The 14,770-nt window shown below is 41.4% G+C and overlaps 1 protein-coding gene across 1 annotated transcript in view; it reads left to right on the forward strand.

Moving 5' to 3' along the window:
* Window positions 1–14,770, forward strand: part of PCNX2 (pecanex 2) — a 314,554-nt gene that overhangs the window by 148,873 nt on the left and 150,911 nt on the right. The gene's annotated exons all lie outside the window — the stretch shown is intronic.

Genomic DNA, 14,770 nt, shown 5'->3' on the forward strand with positions numbered 1-14,770 from the left:
CCTCACCAGGGAAGCCCCCGCTTCTCAAACTTTGTTCTGTTAAGTGTCTGCTTTTGTTATTTATGTCAATGATCAGTGATGTTGCCTGAATCTCCTGAGTGGCTTCTATGAACAGAGCACAGTGCTAAATGTCAAATACGAGGAAGAAAGACAGCCCTGGACCCCTGGCTGTGCTAAAGAGATGACCATTCATCACACAGATGAATATGTTTGTAAGATGTTTAAAGTCCAGTGAAGGAAAAGTATATGGGGCTAGGAGGGAGTTATAAAGGGATCTTAGTTTAGATTTGAGGGGAAAAGAAAGGCTTCTTTGAGAAAGCACAACTAATTAAAGCCTGAAAGATAACGAGGGGGTTAGCCCTCAAAATGGGGGAGACAAAGCCACAGGCTCACTTTGAATTGGCGTATTTGGGAATGGGAAGGTTGTGATGACCTTGGGTTTATCTGAAACAGAATTTTAGGCTCTGAGTGGTGGGGTGGTGTGATTTGCTTGACATTTAAGAATGATGACTCAATTCCTGCTACTGATTTGGGTAGTTAAACCTGTTTTTTAAGAGAATAAACCTTGACATGTATACATTTTAGTAGTAAGGACTTGGCCCAACAAGAAAGATGAGAGTGAGAAATGTTCATAGGAAAAGCAGTTGCTTATAATAAGGGGGCACAACCAGCTGGGATGCAGGGCCTCTCTGCCTTATATTCCTTGGTGTGACCAGGCGAGTTGAACCCGAGGTGCACCCCTATTGAAATGTTTATAAATACATCGCTACAAAGCAGGAAGCCTCATGTTCGTGAAGCTTGTTAGTCATAATTCAAGATTTGAATTGGAACAAATTGTCTTCCTTTTATCCTTTTAATTATTAAGAGGCTCTAGTTTTAGTAGCATAAACATATAAATAAAACACAACCTGAAAAGCATTCAGTCAAGATAAATCACATGTAAATTTGTAAGTGGTGGAGTTAGTTGGCATTCTTTTTCTCAAGGGCCTAATATTTCAGGGAAAAGAGAAATAATATTGTTAAAGAAATATCTTTTTATAGTCTCTTTGCATATTCGGAACAGTACAGAAAGACAGTTATAAACTATCATTGCGAAGATTTTCTTTTTAACTTGACTTTGTGTGAATACTGAGACAATCTGGGGACTTGAAGTGTTATCATGATACTGCCTTTGTAAGCTTTTCGTCTTATTAGTTTTTCATGGCCACTCTCATAATGAAGGATTAACCTTAATCTTTCAGAATTCAGAATTCTGGATTGCACTTGTGTTTTACCTTTCTCCTACATTATTTTTCATGTTTATATTTGCTTCCCTTCTACTTCCAAACAGAAACATCCAGGACATTTACCTGTTAAACACTTTCTAAAATCTTGAGATTGTAGCATTTCATTGGAATAATTGACTGAACTTGGTAGAAGGATTCTAGAGATACAAAAGAATGATCATGATATTGATTTGCCTTCCATTCAGTTTCAGTGTGCAGAAGTAGCAGACCTTGAAGTCAGGAGTATGGCATTGGTGACCTCTGGGATTCGCTATCTACTGTGTCCTTCCTAGATATTTATTTGAACTCCATTTCCACATCCTTTTCCATTCCCGCTTTGACTAGATGTTATACTGAATACTAACCATGGACCCCCTGCCTTGGGGTGAATCATCACCTAAAATGTTTTCCTCTTTACATGTAGTATGTATACCCATACTTGCTGGTGTATGCAGACAGCGTAAAGTGTATTCACAGTCCCTGCAACTAGAGATTCAGAATTAATCAGTGGGAGGCATGTGGAGCTTCTGTATCACATTGAGATGTCAGCTGTTGTCACTTTCAATTCCCTGGCAGCACCTCAGGTAGTAAGCTAGAGCTGAATTATGCAGTGCAACCGGTCTTTTTTTTTTTTGACTCTAGGGGTGCCATTAAATAGTAGAGGTTTTTGCAACTTATGAATGAATTGATTTCTAGTCCTCTTGAAGTTCCTTTTACCCTGTTTTGCAGCTATCATCTTGCTTCTAAGTAGAGATCCAGTTATTAAAGACCCGGGGCCTTACCTGTTCATATATGTTATTTTGGCCATATTGAATGCTAGTCCTACAAGGTTGCTGTTCTAAAGGCAGACAGCAGACTAGTGCTTACAATCCAAGACTTTTACAGCCTGACTCTCTTAGCTACATGCCTTACAGTCTTGTCTTTGATGTAGTTTCACACATATGCACAGAGGGTTAATATCTTACTAAATAAGTACTTCTGCTCTCAAATATTTGGAAAGACATGGATGATGAATTTGGAGCTTATTGGTGATTTCTATATTATTTGATATTCATTGCTTTGTGTGTTTCTGGAATTCTATGGCAAGCCCATATTTGTTATCATTATCTGCAGTAAATCCTTGCGCACTGCAATGGGATTGTCTGCCTACACTCAATCAGCTTTATGTCCACTTACTGGAATATATCATTTACTGAAATTAAATGTGACAAGCATTTGAAAATCCGGATCATACTCCCCCATCCATGTGGCATCCAGATCACTCTTGGGTGATGAGCCACTGAAACACTTCTTTTAATTCAGATATCTTTCTAACTGCACTGCAGGATGAGGTTGGCTTATATTTCCCTTAATTTACATATTTTTGCAGAAATCTAGCTAAGGTTGTCATGTTTCTCTGAGTTGGTGACAATGTTGATAGAACTCTTTAAATGTATTTTTATAAGCAAGCTGAATTGCATTTGATATGATGGCCTCAATCTGACATTGTTGATATCTTATAAATTGAGCAATCAGAAAAAATAATTTTGTATAGAAGGAAACCTAGCTCTAATTGATTATACTTTATGAGAGATTAAAATAGAAAATGTTGTTTAATATTTTATTGTTAGACAGCTTTTTGCTTTTGTAATCAAAAAAGCAATTCCAAGAGGCTGCTTTAAAAAAAAAACAACCCTCTTTTCATTTTAAATATTCAGAGTTGCCGCCAACCACCAAAACAAGATGATAAATGAACATTTATTCAACCTTAACTCTAGGCCAGGCATTATGCTAGGTGCTTGAAATACTGAACTGATTAAGACATAGCACCTACTCTTGACAAACTCACAGTCTAATGGGAAGATTAGTATATTTAAATGAATATTTACTCTGATATGACAGGTACTATAATTGTAAAATTCACAGTGTACAGTAATGGCTCTAAGAAATAACATATCTTGCTTCAAAACCAAAGGTAATATACAGAGTGCAAGCAGAAAGTGGGGTGCATAGTTTATAAAGAATTTTAAAATAGTAACAAATCCAATTAAAAGTTGGACTCTGTTTTGCTGTCATTATGCTGACAGTTCTAAGCAGTGTTAGTGATAAAGCCTCTTTCTACTGGGATGGACTTCAAATGCCCTACCCTTGGCCACCACTGGTGGTGACTGTGTTGGGAGTGGCGAGGGGTTGAGGAGGGGGCCAAGAAAAGCTCCAGATGGCAAGGTGACATATTTTGTAAAAAAATGAGGAATTTCTCAAGTAGGAAATTTGGAAGGATATTCCAAGAAGGCACCAAGCACATATATAAAGACATATAAAACAGCATGCTTGACTGCAGTGCGGGGGGAAATAGCAGTCATTTTTAATAGATGGTGATGACCCATTAGATATCCATATGGGAAAAATATCAGTCTCAACCACCATCTTGTAAGATAGTGTATTATACACAATAACCAATTCTAAATAGCATGCAGATCTAAATGTAAAATTTAAAACAATTATAGTTTTAGAGGAAAGTAGAAGGTGGTCATGGCCTTTGTCTTTTGAACGGAACACAAAAATCTTTAAAAGGAAAAATAGATGAGAACTTGGAGCATATTAAAACTATTTCTTTTTTACAAGAGATACTATTCAGTTCAGTTCAGTTCAGTTCAGTCGCTCAGTCGTGTCCGACTCTTTGCAGCCCCATGAATTGTAGCATGCCAGGCCTCCCTGTCCATCACCATCTCCCGGAGTTCACTCAATCTCACGTCCATCGAATTGGTGATGCCATCCAGCCATCTCATCCTCTGTCATCCCCTTCCCCTCCTCCCCCCAATCCCTCCCAGCATCAGAGTCTTTTCCAATGAGTCAACTCTTCACATGAGGTGGCCAAAGTACTGGAGTTTCAGCTTTAGCATCATTCCTTCCAAAGAAATCCCAGGGCTGATCTCCTTCAGAATGGACTGGTTGGATCTCCTTGCAGTCCAAGGGACTCTCAAGAGTCTTCTCCAACACCACAGTTCAAAAGCAGCAATTCTTCGGTGCTCAGCTTTCTTCATAGTCCAACTCTCACATCCATACATGACCACAGGAAAAACCATAGCCTTGACTAGACTGACCTTTGTAGGCAATGTAATGTCTCTGCTTTTCAATATGCTATCTAGGTTGGTCATAACTTATTAGGAGAGTTAAAAAGCATCTCACAAAATAGGAAGAGATTTTTCCCATTGCATATATGTGAGTAAAACCTGATGCTTAGGATGTATGCAGAACTCTTAAAATCATGAAGGAAAGACATATAATCCAGTAGGAAAAAGAACCAGGCAATAGCCATGAAGAACTGCTTCAGCAGAGTGTATATCCAAATGGTCAGTGAGCACATGAAAAGGCACTCAGCTGCATTAGTCATTAGGAAAATGCTTAATAAAACCATAACATGATACCACTATACACCCACCAGTGCAGCTAGAATGAAGGAGGAGAAAATGTTCTGGCAAGGGTGTGGAACAAGTGAAAGGAAAGCTTTGTATTGTTTGCAGGTGCATAAATTGTCTCAGTACCATTGGAAAGTTGGCAACACCTCCTGGAGCTTTCTATATGCACACTTAATAACCTAGTGATTCCGTGCCTAGATACATACTCCAGAGAAGTGTCCCATGTTTATCAAAAGATATGTAAAAAATGTTCAGAGCAGTACTCTTCACAGTAGATACTGGAAACTAACCAAATGCTCATGAACAGTAGCTTGGAAAAAAGCTGTATGTTCATTAAGTAGATGACTCTATGGCAGTGAGAATAAACAAATGACAACCACTCCACTCAAAAATGTGGAGGAATCTCACAACACTGCCGAGCAAAAGACACATAAGAATAGTAGGCAAAAGAAACAATGCTGTTCAGAGATCAGGCAGTGGTTACCTTGTGGGGTGATGACTATAAGCAGGCATGGGGTGCTTTGAGGCTGTTTCTTAAGCCAAGTACTAGGGACACAGCTCTGTGTGTGTGTGTTTTATGCATGTTTCTATAAAAGAGATAAATGAAAAGGTTTAAAAAAAATCCAGCATTGATAATCCAGGGAGTCAGTTCAGTATAGGATGTAAGTGGAAAATTGATAGAAGGTGATTCCATAGAGTTACATAGCAGCGTATTATGAAAAGCCTATATGCCATATTAAGGTACTTGGGATGTATGGATAGACACAGTGGAGAACAATGAAGACTATGAAATATACAGTAGCTAAATGTGCATTTCAAAGAGTTCTTTGATGGCAACAGGACAGAAAATCAGATGGTGTGTAAAGAAACTGGAGCCCAGGAGATCATCCATTCATTTACTCAACACATATTATTGAAGGATTAGTGTGTCAACATGGGGAATATGGTAGTGAACAAGACAAAGTCCTTGCCCCTGTGGAGCTTGCCCTGTAGTGGAGAAAGCAGAAAACAAATAACACACAAATAAAGAAACAAAGTACCAAATTGAACCGTTTTATAAAGAAAATTTCATTAGACTAAAGAAATTATGACACAAGAAGGCTGTTTTAGATATGGTAGTAAGAAAGGGACCTACTAAGGATGTGATTCTTGAGCAGACTTCAAAAGGATGAGTGAGTGAGTTATAAAAATATCTGAAGAGGAGAGTCCTAGACAGAATGGACAGCAGATGCAAAACTTCTGAAAGAGAACAAACTTGGTGTATGTAATATTCAAGGAGGATCACCAAGGATGAGAATGCATAATGGAGAAGGTGGCTCAGAGGTTAAACCGTCTGCCTCCAATGTGGGAGACCCAGGTTCGATCCCTGGGTCGGGAAGATCCCCTGGAGAAGGAAATGGCAATCGACTCCAGTATTCTTGCCTGGAGAATCCCATGGATGGAGAAGCCTAGCTGGTTACAGTCCATGGGGTCGCAAAGCGTCGGACACGACTGAGCGACTTCACCTTCACCAAGGTAAGGTAAGGTGAAGTCGCTCAGTCATGTCCGACTCTTTGCGACCTCATGGACTTCTCCGTTCATGGGATTCTCCAGGCAAGAATACTGGAGTGGATCACCATTTCCTTCTCCAGGGAATTTCCCGACCCAGGGATTGAACCCGGGTCTCCCACATTGGAGGCAAATGCTTAACCTCTGAGCCACCAAGGAAGAAAGTGGTTGGAAATAAGATAAAAAAGGTAACAAAGTGCCAAATTATAAGGGTCTTCTAAAACATGGTAAGGACATTGTATTTTCTGTTAGTCAAGAGATAGGAGGAGGCTAAATATCATGGCTGCTAAGTCACTTCAGTCGTGTCCGACTCTGTGCGACCCCATAGACGGCAGCCCACCAGGCTCCCCTGTCCCTGGGATTCTCCAGGTAAGAACACTGGAGTGGGTTGCCATTTCCTTCTCCAGTGCATGAAAGTGAAAAGTGAAAGTGAAGTCGCTCAGTCGTGTCCGACTCTTAGCGACCTCATGGACGGCAGCCTACCAGGCTCCTCCGTCCATGGGATTTTCCAGGTAAGAGTAGTGGATTGGCGTGCCACTGCCTTCTCCAAAATATCATGGCAAATACCTCCAAACCTTGATGGGTTAGCAAAATAAAAGCATAAGTTTTGTTCATGCAAAGGCCAATGGGATGTGATAAAAAGGTTTTTCCTAGTCTTGTCCCTATCATAGTGGAGGGTCATGATCACTTAGGTATGATATTTCTTCAATATTTGGAAGCCTTATCTTATGGTTTCAGGGTTACTCTAGAATGTTAACATTCTTATGCCGGCACATAGAAGGAAGAAGATGCATGGAGGATCATGCACCTAATACCTAGCCAGTTGACTTGGAAATGACACACTTGTGCTCTCATTTTTTTGGCAAGAATGAGCCACATGATCCTCTCATATGCAAGGAATAACCAGGAAATGGGATCCCCAGCTGGGCAGCCACTTACAAGCATCAGTTCCATGAAAAAAGGGAATGTGAATCTTTGGGGATCAACTCAATGAAATTTGACACAGGGTTTTTATCATAATTAGGATGAGAAGTCATGGGAGAGAGATGCTGCTGCTGCTAAGTCGCTTCAGTTGTGTCCGACTCTGTGCGACCCCTTAGACGGCAGCCCACCAGGCCTCCTCTGTCCACAGGGTTCTCTAGGCAAGAATACTTGGAGTGGGTTGCCATTTCCTTCTCCAATGGAGACAGATGAATAGGGTACTAACAATGTCTTAAAAATTCCTCTGGTTGCTGATCAGATTATAAATTGTGGGTCTGGGGACATTAAAAGAAGCAAGGAGTCCAGTTTTAAGGAAGTAGGTGAGAAATGATGATGACTTGGTGTGATGGTAGCACAAGAGGAGAAATATGGTTAAATTTGGGATAGATTTTGAAGACAGAGCCAATAAGATTTGTTTATGGGTTGGAGGTGTAATGTCCAACCTAGAAGAGACGAAGGAAAGGATTTTGGCCTGAGAAACTAGGTGATGGGGGAGTACCATTTAATGAACTATTGTCCAAGTGGCATCTTGCTTCTCAAATATCATCTTCTTAATTGTGTCTCTCATGCCACTCTATTTTACATTGTTGTCCCTGTGAATTCTTTCATTCATTCAGTTCAGTTCAGTTCAGTCGCTCAGTCGTGTCCGACTCTTTGCGACCCCATGAATCAATCGCAGCATGCCAGGCCTCCGTGTCCATCAATAACTCCCGGAGTTGACTCAGACTCACGTCCATCGAATTGGTGATGCCATCCAGCCATCTCATCCTCTCTTGTCCCATTCTCCTCCTCCCCCCAATCCCTCCCAGCATCAGAGTCTTTTCCAATGAGTCAACTCTTCACATGAGGTGGCCAAAGTACTGGAGTTTCAGCTTTAGCATCATTCCTTCCAAAGAACACCCAGGGCTGATCTCCTTTAGAATGGACTGGTTGGCTCTCCTTGCAGTCCAAGGGACTCTCAAGAGTCTTCTCCAACACCACAGTTCAAAAGCATCAATTCTATGATGCTCAGCTTTCTTCACAGTCCAACTCTCACATCCATACATGACCACTGGAAATCCATAGCCTTGACTAGACAGACCTATTATATACTGCGTAGTTTACATATTCATTATGTTTTGTATTGTCCGTACTAGAATGTAAGTTCCATCAGGGCAGAGATTTTGTGCTGTTTTGGATGCTCATTATGCCATAAGAAGGTATCTGGCATAGAGTTGTCTGTCTCATTTGTGGAATGAATGAATGGTGGACACGGGAGGAGTAGGTTTAGGTGAGAGCATGAAATGAAGACCTTTGCTGAGATGCTTATTAGACATTCCAAATATCTTTAAAAGATAGTTGGATACACTGGTTTGAAGCCCAGAAAAGAGGCCCATGCATGGAGATATATTTTTAGTAGTCAACAGCATATTGACAATAGATGTTTAAGGCCGTGGAACTGGATAAGATCATGTAGGGAATTACTAGAAGTACGGAGTAATGAACTGGATCAGATACTGCTGGGAGGCTGAGTAAGATGAGAACTGAGGCTGATCATTGGATAGCAATGTGAGGTCCTTAAAAAAAGCAATTTCATGACTCGGTTGGAATGAGACTCTGAATGGAGTGAACTCAGAAGACAGAAGGAGTTAAGTTGTGGAGAAAGTGAGTGTAGTCAATTTTTTTTCCCAGAAATTATTACAAAGGGGTGCAAAGAAATAGAGAGGTATCTGGAAAATATCTAGCATCTGGAAGGAAAATGGTTAAGGGAGGGTGTCTTTTTTTAGGACTAAAGATATTACAATGTGTTTATATTTTGATGAGGATGATTCAATACAGAGAGACTAAGTAGGAGAATGGTCCTGCACAGAGAAAGGTCCTTATGTAGGTAAGGGGTAATGGCATCCAGTGCACACAAATGATGGGGTTAGGAAAGAGAGAGTTCATTTTGATAAAAGACAGTTACAATTTTTTTTTTAAGGCTAAGAGATTGCATATCTGAACAGTGAAATTAGAAAGGAGGAGATAGATAAGAAGCACATAGACTCAACATAGTCCAGTCCTGTATAGAGGAAGAAATAGAACAGTGATTCTCAAACCCGAACACGTATCAGAATCACTTGCAGGGTTTGTGAAATGTGGATTACTAGACCTGGCCCATAGGTTTCTGACTCAGCTGGTCCAGGATTGCATCTGAGAATCTGCATTTTTAACAAGCTTCCTGGGGATGCTGCTGCTGCTAGTACCTGTTTCTCAGTACTGTGGGGGGTGTGGAGACCAGCAGCATCGGCATCCCCTGGCAGTTTGTTAGAAATGCAGGCTGTCTGGCTCCACTCTGGACCTATTGGATCGGATTATGCCTTTTAACAAGTAGTTTATTTGCATGTCCAAGTTTGAGAATCGTCGTTCTAGGACAATATTTTTCAGCCTTGTCCTCAAGTGATTCCAACATGCAACCATGATTGAGAACAACCGAGTCAGAGTGACCCCATAGTATATTGCCTGCATGACTAAGCAAATGCATGTCTCATTAAATAAGACAAAGAGTTCATGAGGAGGAGCGGGGGTGTGGAGGTTGACTGAGTTCATGTTGTATTGAAGTTTTTTCAGGACATCAGATGAAGCTGTTCAGTTGAGTATCTAGATCTAGGAAACACGAGAAGAGAGATGGAAGGCTGCGTTACAGATCTGAGCATCATCAGCATGGAAGTGGTAATTAACGTTAGGGATGTCAAGGCGATCAGCCCAAGAAAATGAGAAAAATGGCAAAGAAGTCCAAGGAAGGCAATTGACCAAGGGGAGAAGAAGAGGCGCCTGCAAAGAAAGTGGGAACAGTAGAAAGGTTTGAGCACAAGCAGGAGTTGGGCTTCCCAGGTGACTCAGTGTAAAGAATCCACCTGCCGTGCAGGAGGCATGGGTTCGATCCTTGGATGGGAAAGATCCCCTAGAGAAGGAAATGGCAACCAGCTCCAGTATTCTTGCCTGGAAAATCCCATTGACAGAGGAGCCTGGAACACCGTAGTCCATGGGGTTGCCAAAGAGTCGAACACAACTTCATGACTAAACAACAACAACAGGAATCGGCAAGGCAGGGAAGCTAAGGTGAGGGTTGTAGAAAGAAGGAAAAATCAATGACGTTTTATATCTCAGAAAATTTTAACTCCAGTAAGATAGACTGAGAAGCATCAGTTATCCATCTTTTGGGTGCTCACAAATGGCCTTGCCATTGGCAATTCTGGGCAAAGGTAGCTGCAAACCCCTAGTGCAAAAGTTTCACCAGGAAACAGGAGACAAGGAACTGGGATTGTCAGACGTTGCCAGCCTTTCCAAAGAGCTTGACTATACCAAAAAGGACAGAGTGATGAGCCACTAGAAGGAGATGCTGGTGAAGGCAAGTTTTCAACTTGGCCAAGACCAGAATCTTGCCACTGGCCATTGAGAAAGAGCCATTGGTTAGTAAAGAGGGAACCAAGGCGTCAGGAATAATGGGGTCCAGGGCATCTGTGGGGTTACCCTTAGGAGGAGCAAGAAGGTAGGTGTGAATACAGATAAATTTGTAGTTGAGGGGTTTGGATGTGGGGGAATTTATTTCTAATAGCTTCAATTTTCTCTAGGAAGTAGGGGTCAAAGTCATTTGCTAGGAAAGAGTTGGGGAGGGATCTTGGAGATTTATTGTCCTTATTTTTCATGTACTTTCACAAAAGACAAACACCTTTCTATCTACATGTAAAATATATAATATAACTCTGTGTGTGTGTTAGTCGCTGAGTTGTGGCTGACTGTTTGCGACCCCATGGACTGTAGCCCACCAGGCTCCTCTGTCCATGGGATTCTCCAGGCAAGAATACTGGAGTAGGTAGCCATTTCCCTTCTCCAGGGGCTCTTCCCCACGCAAGGATCGAACCCAGGTCTCCTGCATTGCAGGCAGATGTTTTACTGTCTTTAGCTACTAGGGAAGCCAATTATATATCCTAAACTTCATTCCTTAATAATTAACCCATTTCCAAACCCTGACCAGAAAACATTGACCATTAAGAATATTCAAAGTTGAATTCTTTCCCAATATCCTTATTCTTGAACTATTTTTCCTTTAACACTTCCTTCCTGTTTCATTTATAACTAAAATTTGCTCCTAATTTGATAATTTCTCATTGTATCTCTCTTCTGCTTGTTAAGCTGATCACTGGGGTATTTATTCTTGCTGGTTCCCGTGCGATAAAGTGTTTACTCTGTCCATTCTCACCATGCCCATCTCATTCAAATTAATTATTTTCAAGCAAGATTTCTGAATGCCAAACCTCTTCTCATAATCTCAATCATGTGAAGATAGCCTTTGTGTTTTTGAGTTATAAATGTATCTGTTCTTATACAGAATTTAAACCACATAAAGGAAGAAGTAGAATATCGCTTCCCAATTATGTGCAGGTGTGTGTGTTGCTTTCTGTGCCCATCACATAAAGTCCCAGTGAAGTCAGCTGGGAATGCTAATTTGTCTCTAATCCTGGAAAGAAACCTGGAGGGAACAGCTCATTTTATGTCCCTGCTGTGTCACTCTGTACAGGGTGTGTCTGCTGTTTCTCTTTGATGAATTGATCTTTGTGTCATCCAAACAGCATAAAACCTACCAGGCTCTGTTGGTTTTTCATTATAAACTATTGGGGTGTAAGTTTTTTAACTTATAAATTGTTGAAGGAGGATATGATTCCAGAAGTTTGATGGGGTCCCCTTCCCTCTTGGCAGATTTAGGCTTTGAGTCCTGACGTGTCTGGCCCATTTGCCCAGTTTTAATGGTGGGCTGGGCTCTACCTCAGCCTCTCAGTTACTAGCAGACAGAGATCTGCGGGGTTGGGTGGTCAGATGGGCCCACCTGAGGATCTAAACCTACTGTGCACTCCCCATGGAGAAGGAAAGCCAAGGAGGGCAGGGGTGCAGTGTTTTCCTATCCCCAATCCTATGACCTAAGGAGGTTTGCGCTCTGACCAATTGGACCATCCACTTCTCCCCAGAGACAAAGGTGGGAAGAGATGGGTAAGAGGCACTGCATTTACCCTATCATGGGCAGGAGAGCTGACTTCTTCAATGTGAGCAGTAGGAAGGATGAACAGAACATACAAAACTGAGGCTTAGAAAGATGAAGGCAACTGTTCATGACCACACACTAGTGGCTGGTAGAGTCTGAATGCAAACTCAGATTCAGTTCAGTTCAGTTCAGTCGCTCAGTCGTGTCCGACTATTTGCAACCCCATGAACCACAGCACGCCAGGCCTCCCTGTCCATCACCAACTCCCGGAGTTCACCTAAACCCATGTCCATAGAGTCGGTGATGCCATCCAGCCATCTCATCCTCTGTCGTCCCCTTCTCCTCCTGCCCTCAATCTTTCCCAGCATCAGGGTCTTTTCAGTGAGTCAGCTCTTCGCATGAGGTGGCCAAAGTATTGGAGTTTCAGCTTCAACATCAGTCCTTCCAGTGAACACTGAGGACTGATCTCCTTTAGGATGGACTGGCTGGATCTCCTTGCAGTCCAAGGGACTCTCAAGAGTCTTCTCTAACACCACATTTCAAAAACATCAATTCTTCCACACTCAGCTTTCTTCACAGTCCAACTCTCACATCCATACATGACCACTGGAAAAACCATAGCCTTCACTAAAGAGACCTTTGTTGACAAAGTAATGTCTCTGCTTTTGAATATGCTGTCTAGGTTGGTCATAACTTTTCTTCCAAGGAGTAAGTGTCTTTTAATTTCATGGCTGCAGACCCCATCTGCAGTGATTTTGGAGCCCAGAAAAATAAAGTCAGCCACTGTTTCCACTGTTTCCCCATCTATTTGCCATGAAGTGATGGGACTGGATGCCATCATCAGTTTTCTGAATGTTGAGCTTTAAGCCAACTTTTTCACTCTCCTCTTTCACTTTCATCAAGAGACTCTTTAGTTCTTCTTCACTTTCTGCCATAAGGGTGGTGTCATCTTCATATCTGAGGTTATTGATATTTCTCCCGGCAATCTTGATTCCAGCTTGTGCTTCTTCCAGCCCAGTGTTTCTCATGATGCACTCTGCATATAAGTTAAATAAGCAGGGTGACAATATACAGCCTTGACATATTCCTTTTCCTATTTGGAACCAGTCTGTTGTTCCATGTCCAGTTCTAACTGTTGCTTCCTGACCTGCATACAGATTTCTCAAGAGGCAGGTCAGGTAGTCTGGTATTCCCATCTCTTTCAGAATTTTCCACAGTTTATTGTGATCCACACAGTCAAAGGCTTTGGCATTGTCAATAAAACAGAAATAGATGTTTTTCTGGAACTCGCTTGCTTTTTTGATGATCCAGTGGATGTTGGCAATTTGATCTCTGGTTCCTCTGCCTTTTCTAAAACCAGCTTGAACATCTGGAACTTCACAGTTCACGTATTGGTGAAGCCTGGCTTGGAGAATTTTGTGCATTACCTTACTAGCCTGTGAGATGAGTGTAATTGTGTGGTATTTTGAGCATTCTTGGCATTGCCTTTCTTTGGGATTGGAATGAAAACTGACCTTTTCCAGTCCTGTGGCCACTGCTGAGTTTTTCAAATTTGCTGGCATATTGAGTGCAGCACTTTCACAGCATCATCTTTTAGGATTTGAAATAGCTCAACTGGAATTCCATCACCTCCACTAGCTTCCTAAGGCCCACTTGACTTCACAATCCAGGGTGTCTCACTCTAGGTGAGTGATCACACCATCGTGATTATCTGGGTCATGAAGATCTTTTTTGTATAGTTCTTCTGTGTATTCTTGCCACCTCTTCTTAATATCTTCTTCAGTTAGGTCCCTACCATTTCTGTCCTTTATCGAGCCCATCTTTGCATGAAATGTTCCCTTAGTATCTCTAATTTTCTTGAAGAAATCTCTAGTCTTTCTCATTCTATTGTTTTCCTCTATTTCTTTGCATTGATTGCTGAGGAAGGCTTTCTAATCTCTCCTTGCTTTTCTTTGGAACTCTGCATTCAAATGGGTATATCTTTCCTTTTCTCCTTTGCTTTTCGCTTCCCTTCTTTTCACAGCTATTTGTAAACCCAGATTGGTATAACTTAAAACTTTAGCCCTTGTGAAAATGAACCTTACTTCTGTGATACTTCCTTCATTGTGAAGGCTCACAGAAACGTAATACATTCATAGTGACAGGAGATTGGGGATCAGCTTTCTGGTACATATGTAGATGGTCAGGGATTTGATTGTGGATTTATAGATGAAAAAAGAGAGAGCCCAGAAATGAGCCCCAGACTCAGAAGCAGCCCCAAGCTTAGGAGGAGACAGGTCCATGAGATCGTTCCCCAAGTCTCTATCCTTCACTTTCTAACCTCACTCACTCTGAGATGCCTTGATGTGATGTGACAGCTGATTTCATTGGTCCCAGTAATAACTAATATAGAAAAATCAATTGACTTGAAAAATTAGGAAACTGCCCTATACTGTATATTATTATTTACAAACGATGTAGAAACAAAGCAAAAAGTGCCTGCTTAGAAAGAAAATCGATCTATCATGTATCTAGAGTTCTGAAGCTTTTGAATGAAAGGAAGAGGTGTATCACTTATTATCACATGTACTTAAGAAAAA

This window comes from Oryx dammah, unplaced genomic scaffold (assembly GCF_014754425.2).
Source record: "Oryx dammah isolate SB20612 unplaced genomic scaffold, SCBI_Odam_1.1 HiC_scaffold_6, whole genome shotgun sequence".
In the NCBI taxonomy this organism is placed as follows: domain Eukaryota; kingdom Metazoa; phylum Chordata; class Mammalia; order Artiodactyla; family Bovidae; genus Oryx; species Oryx dammah.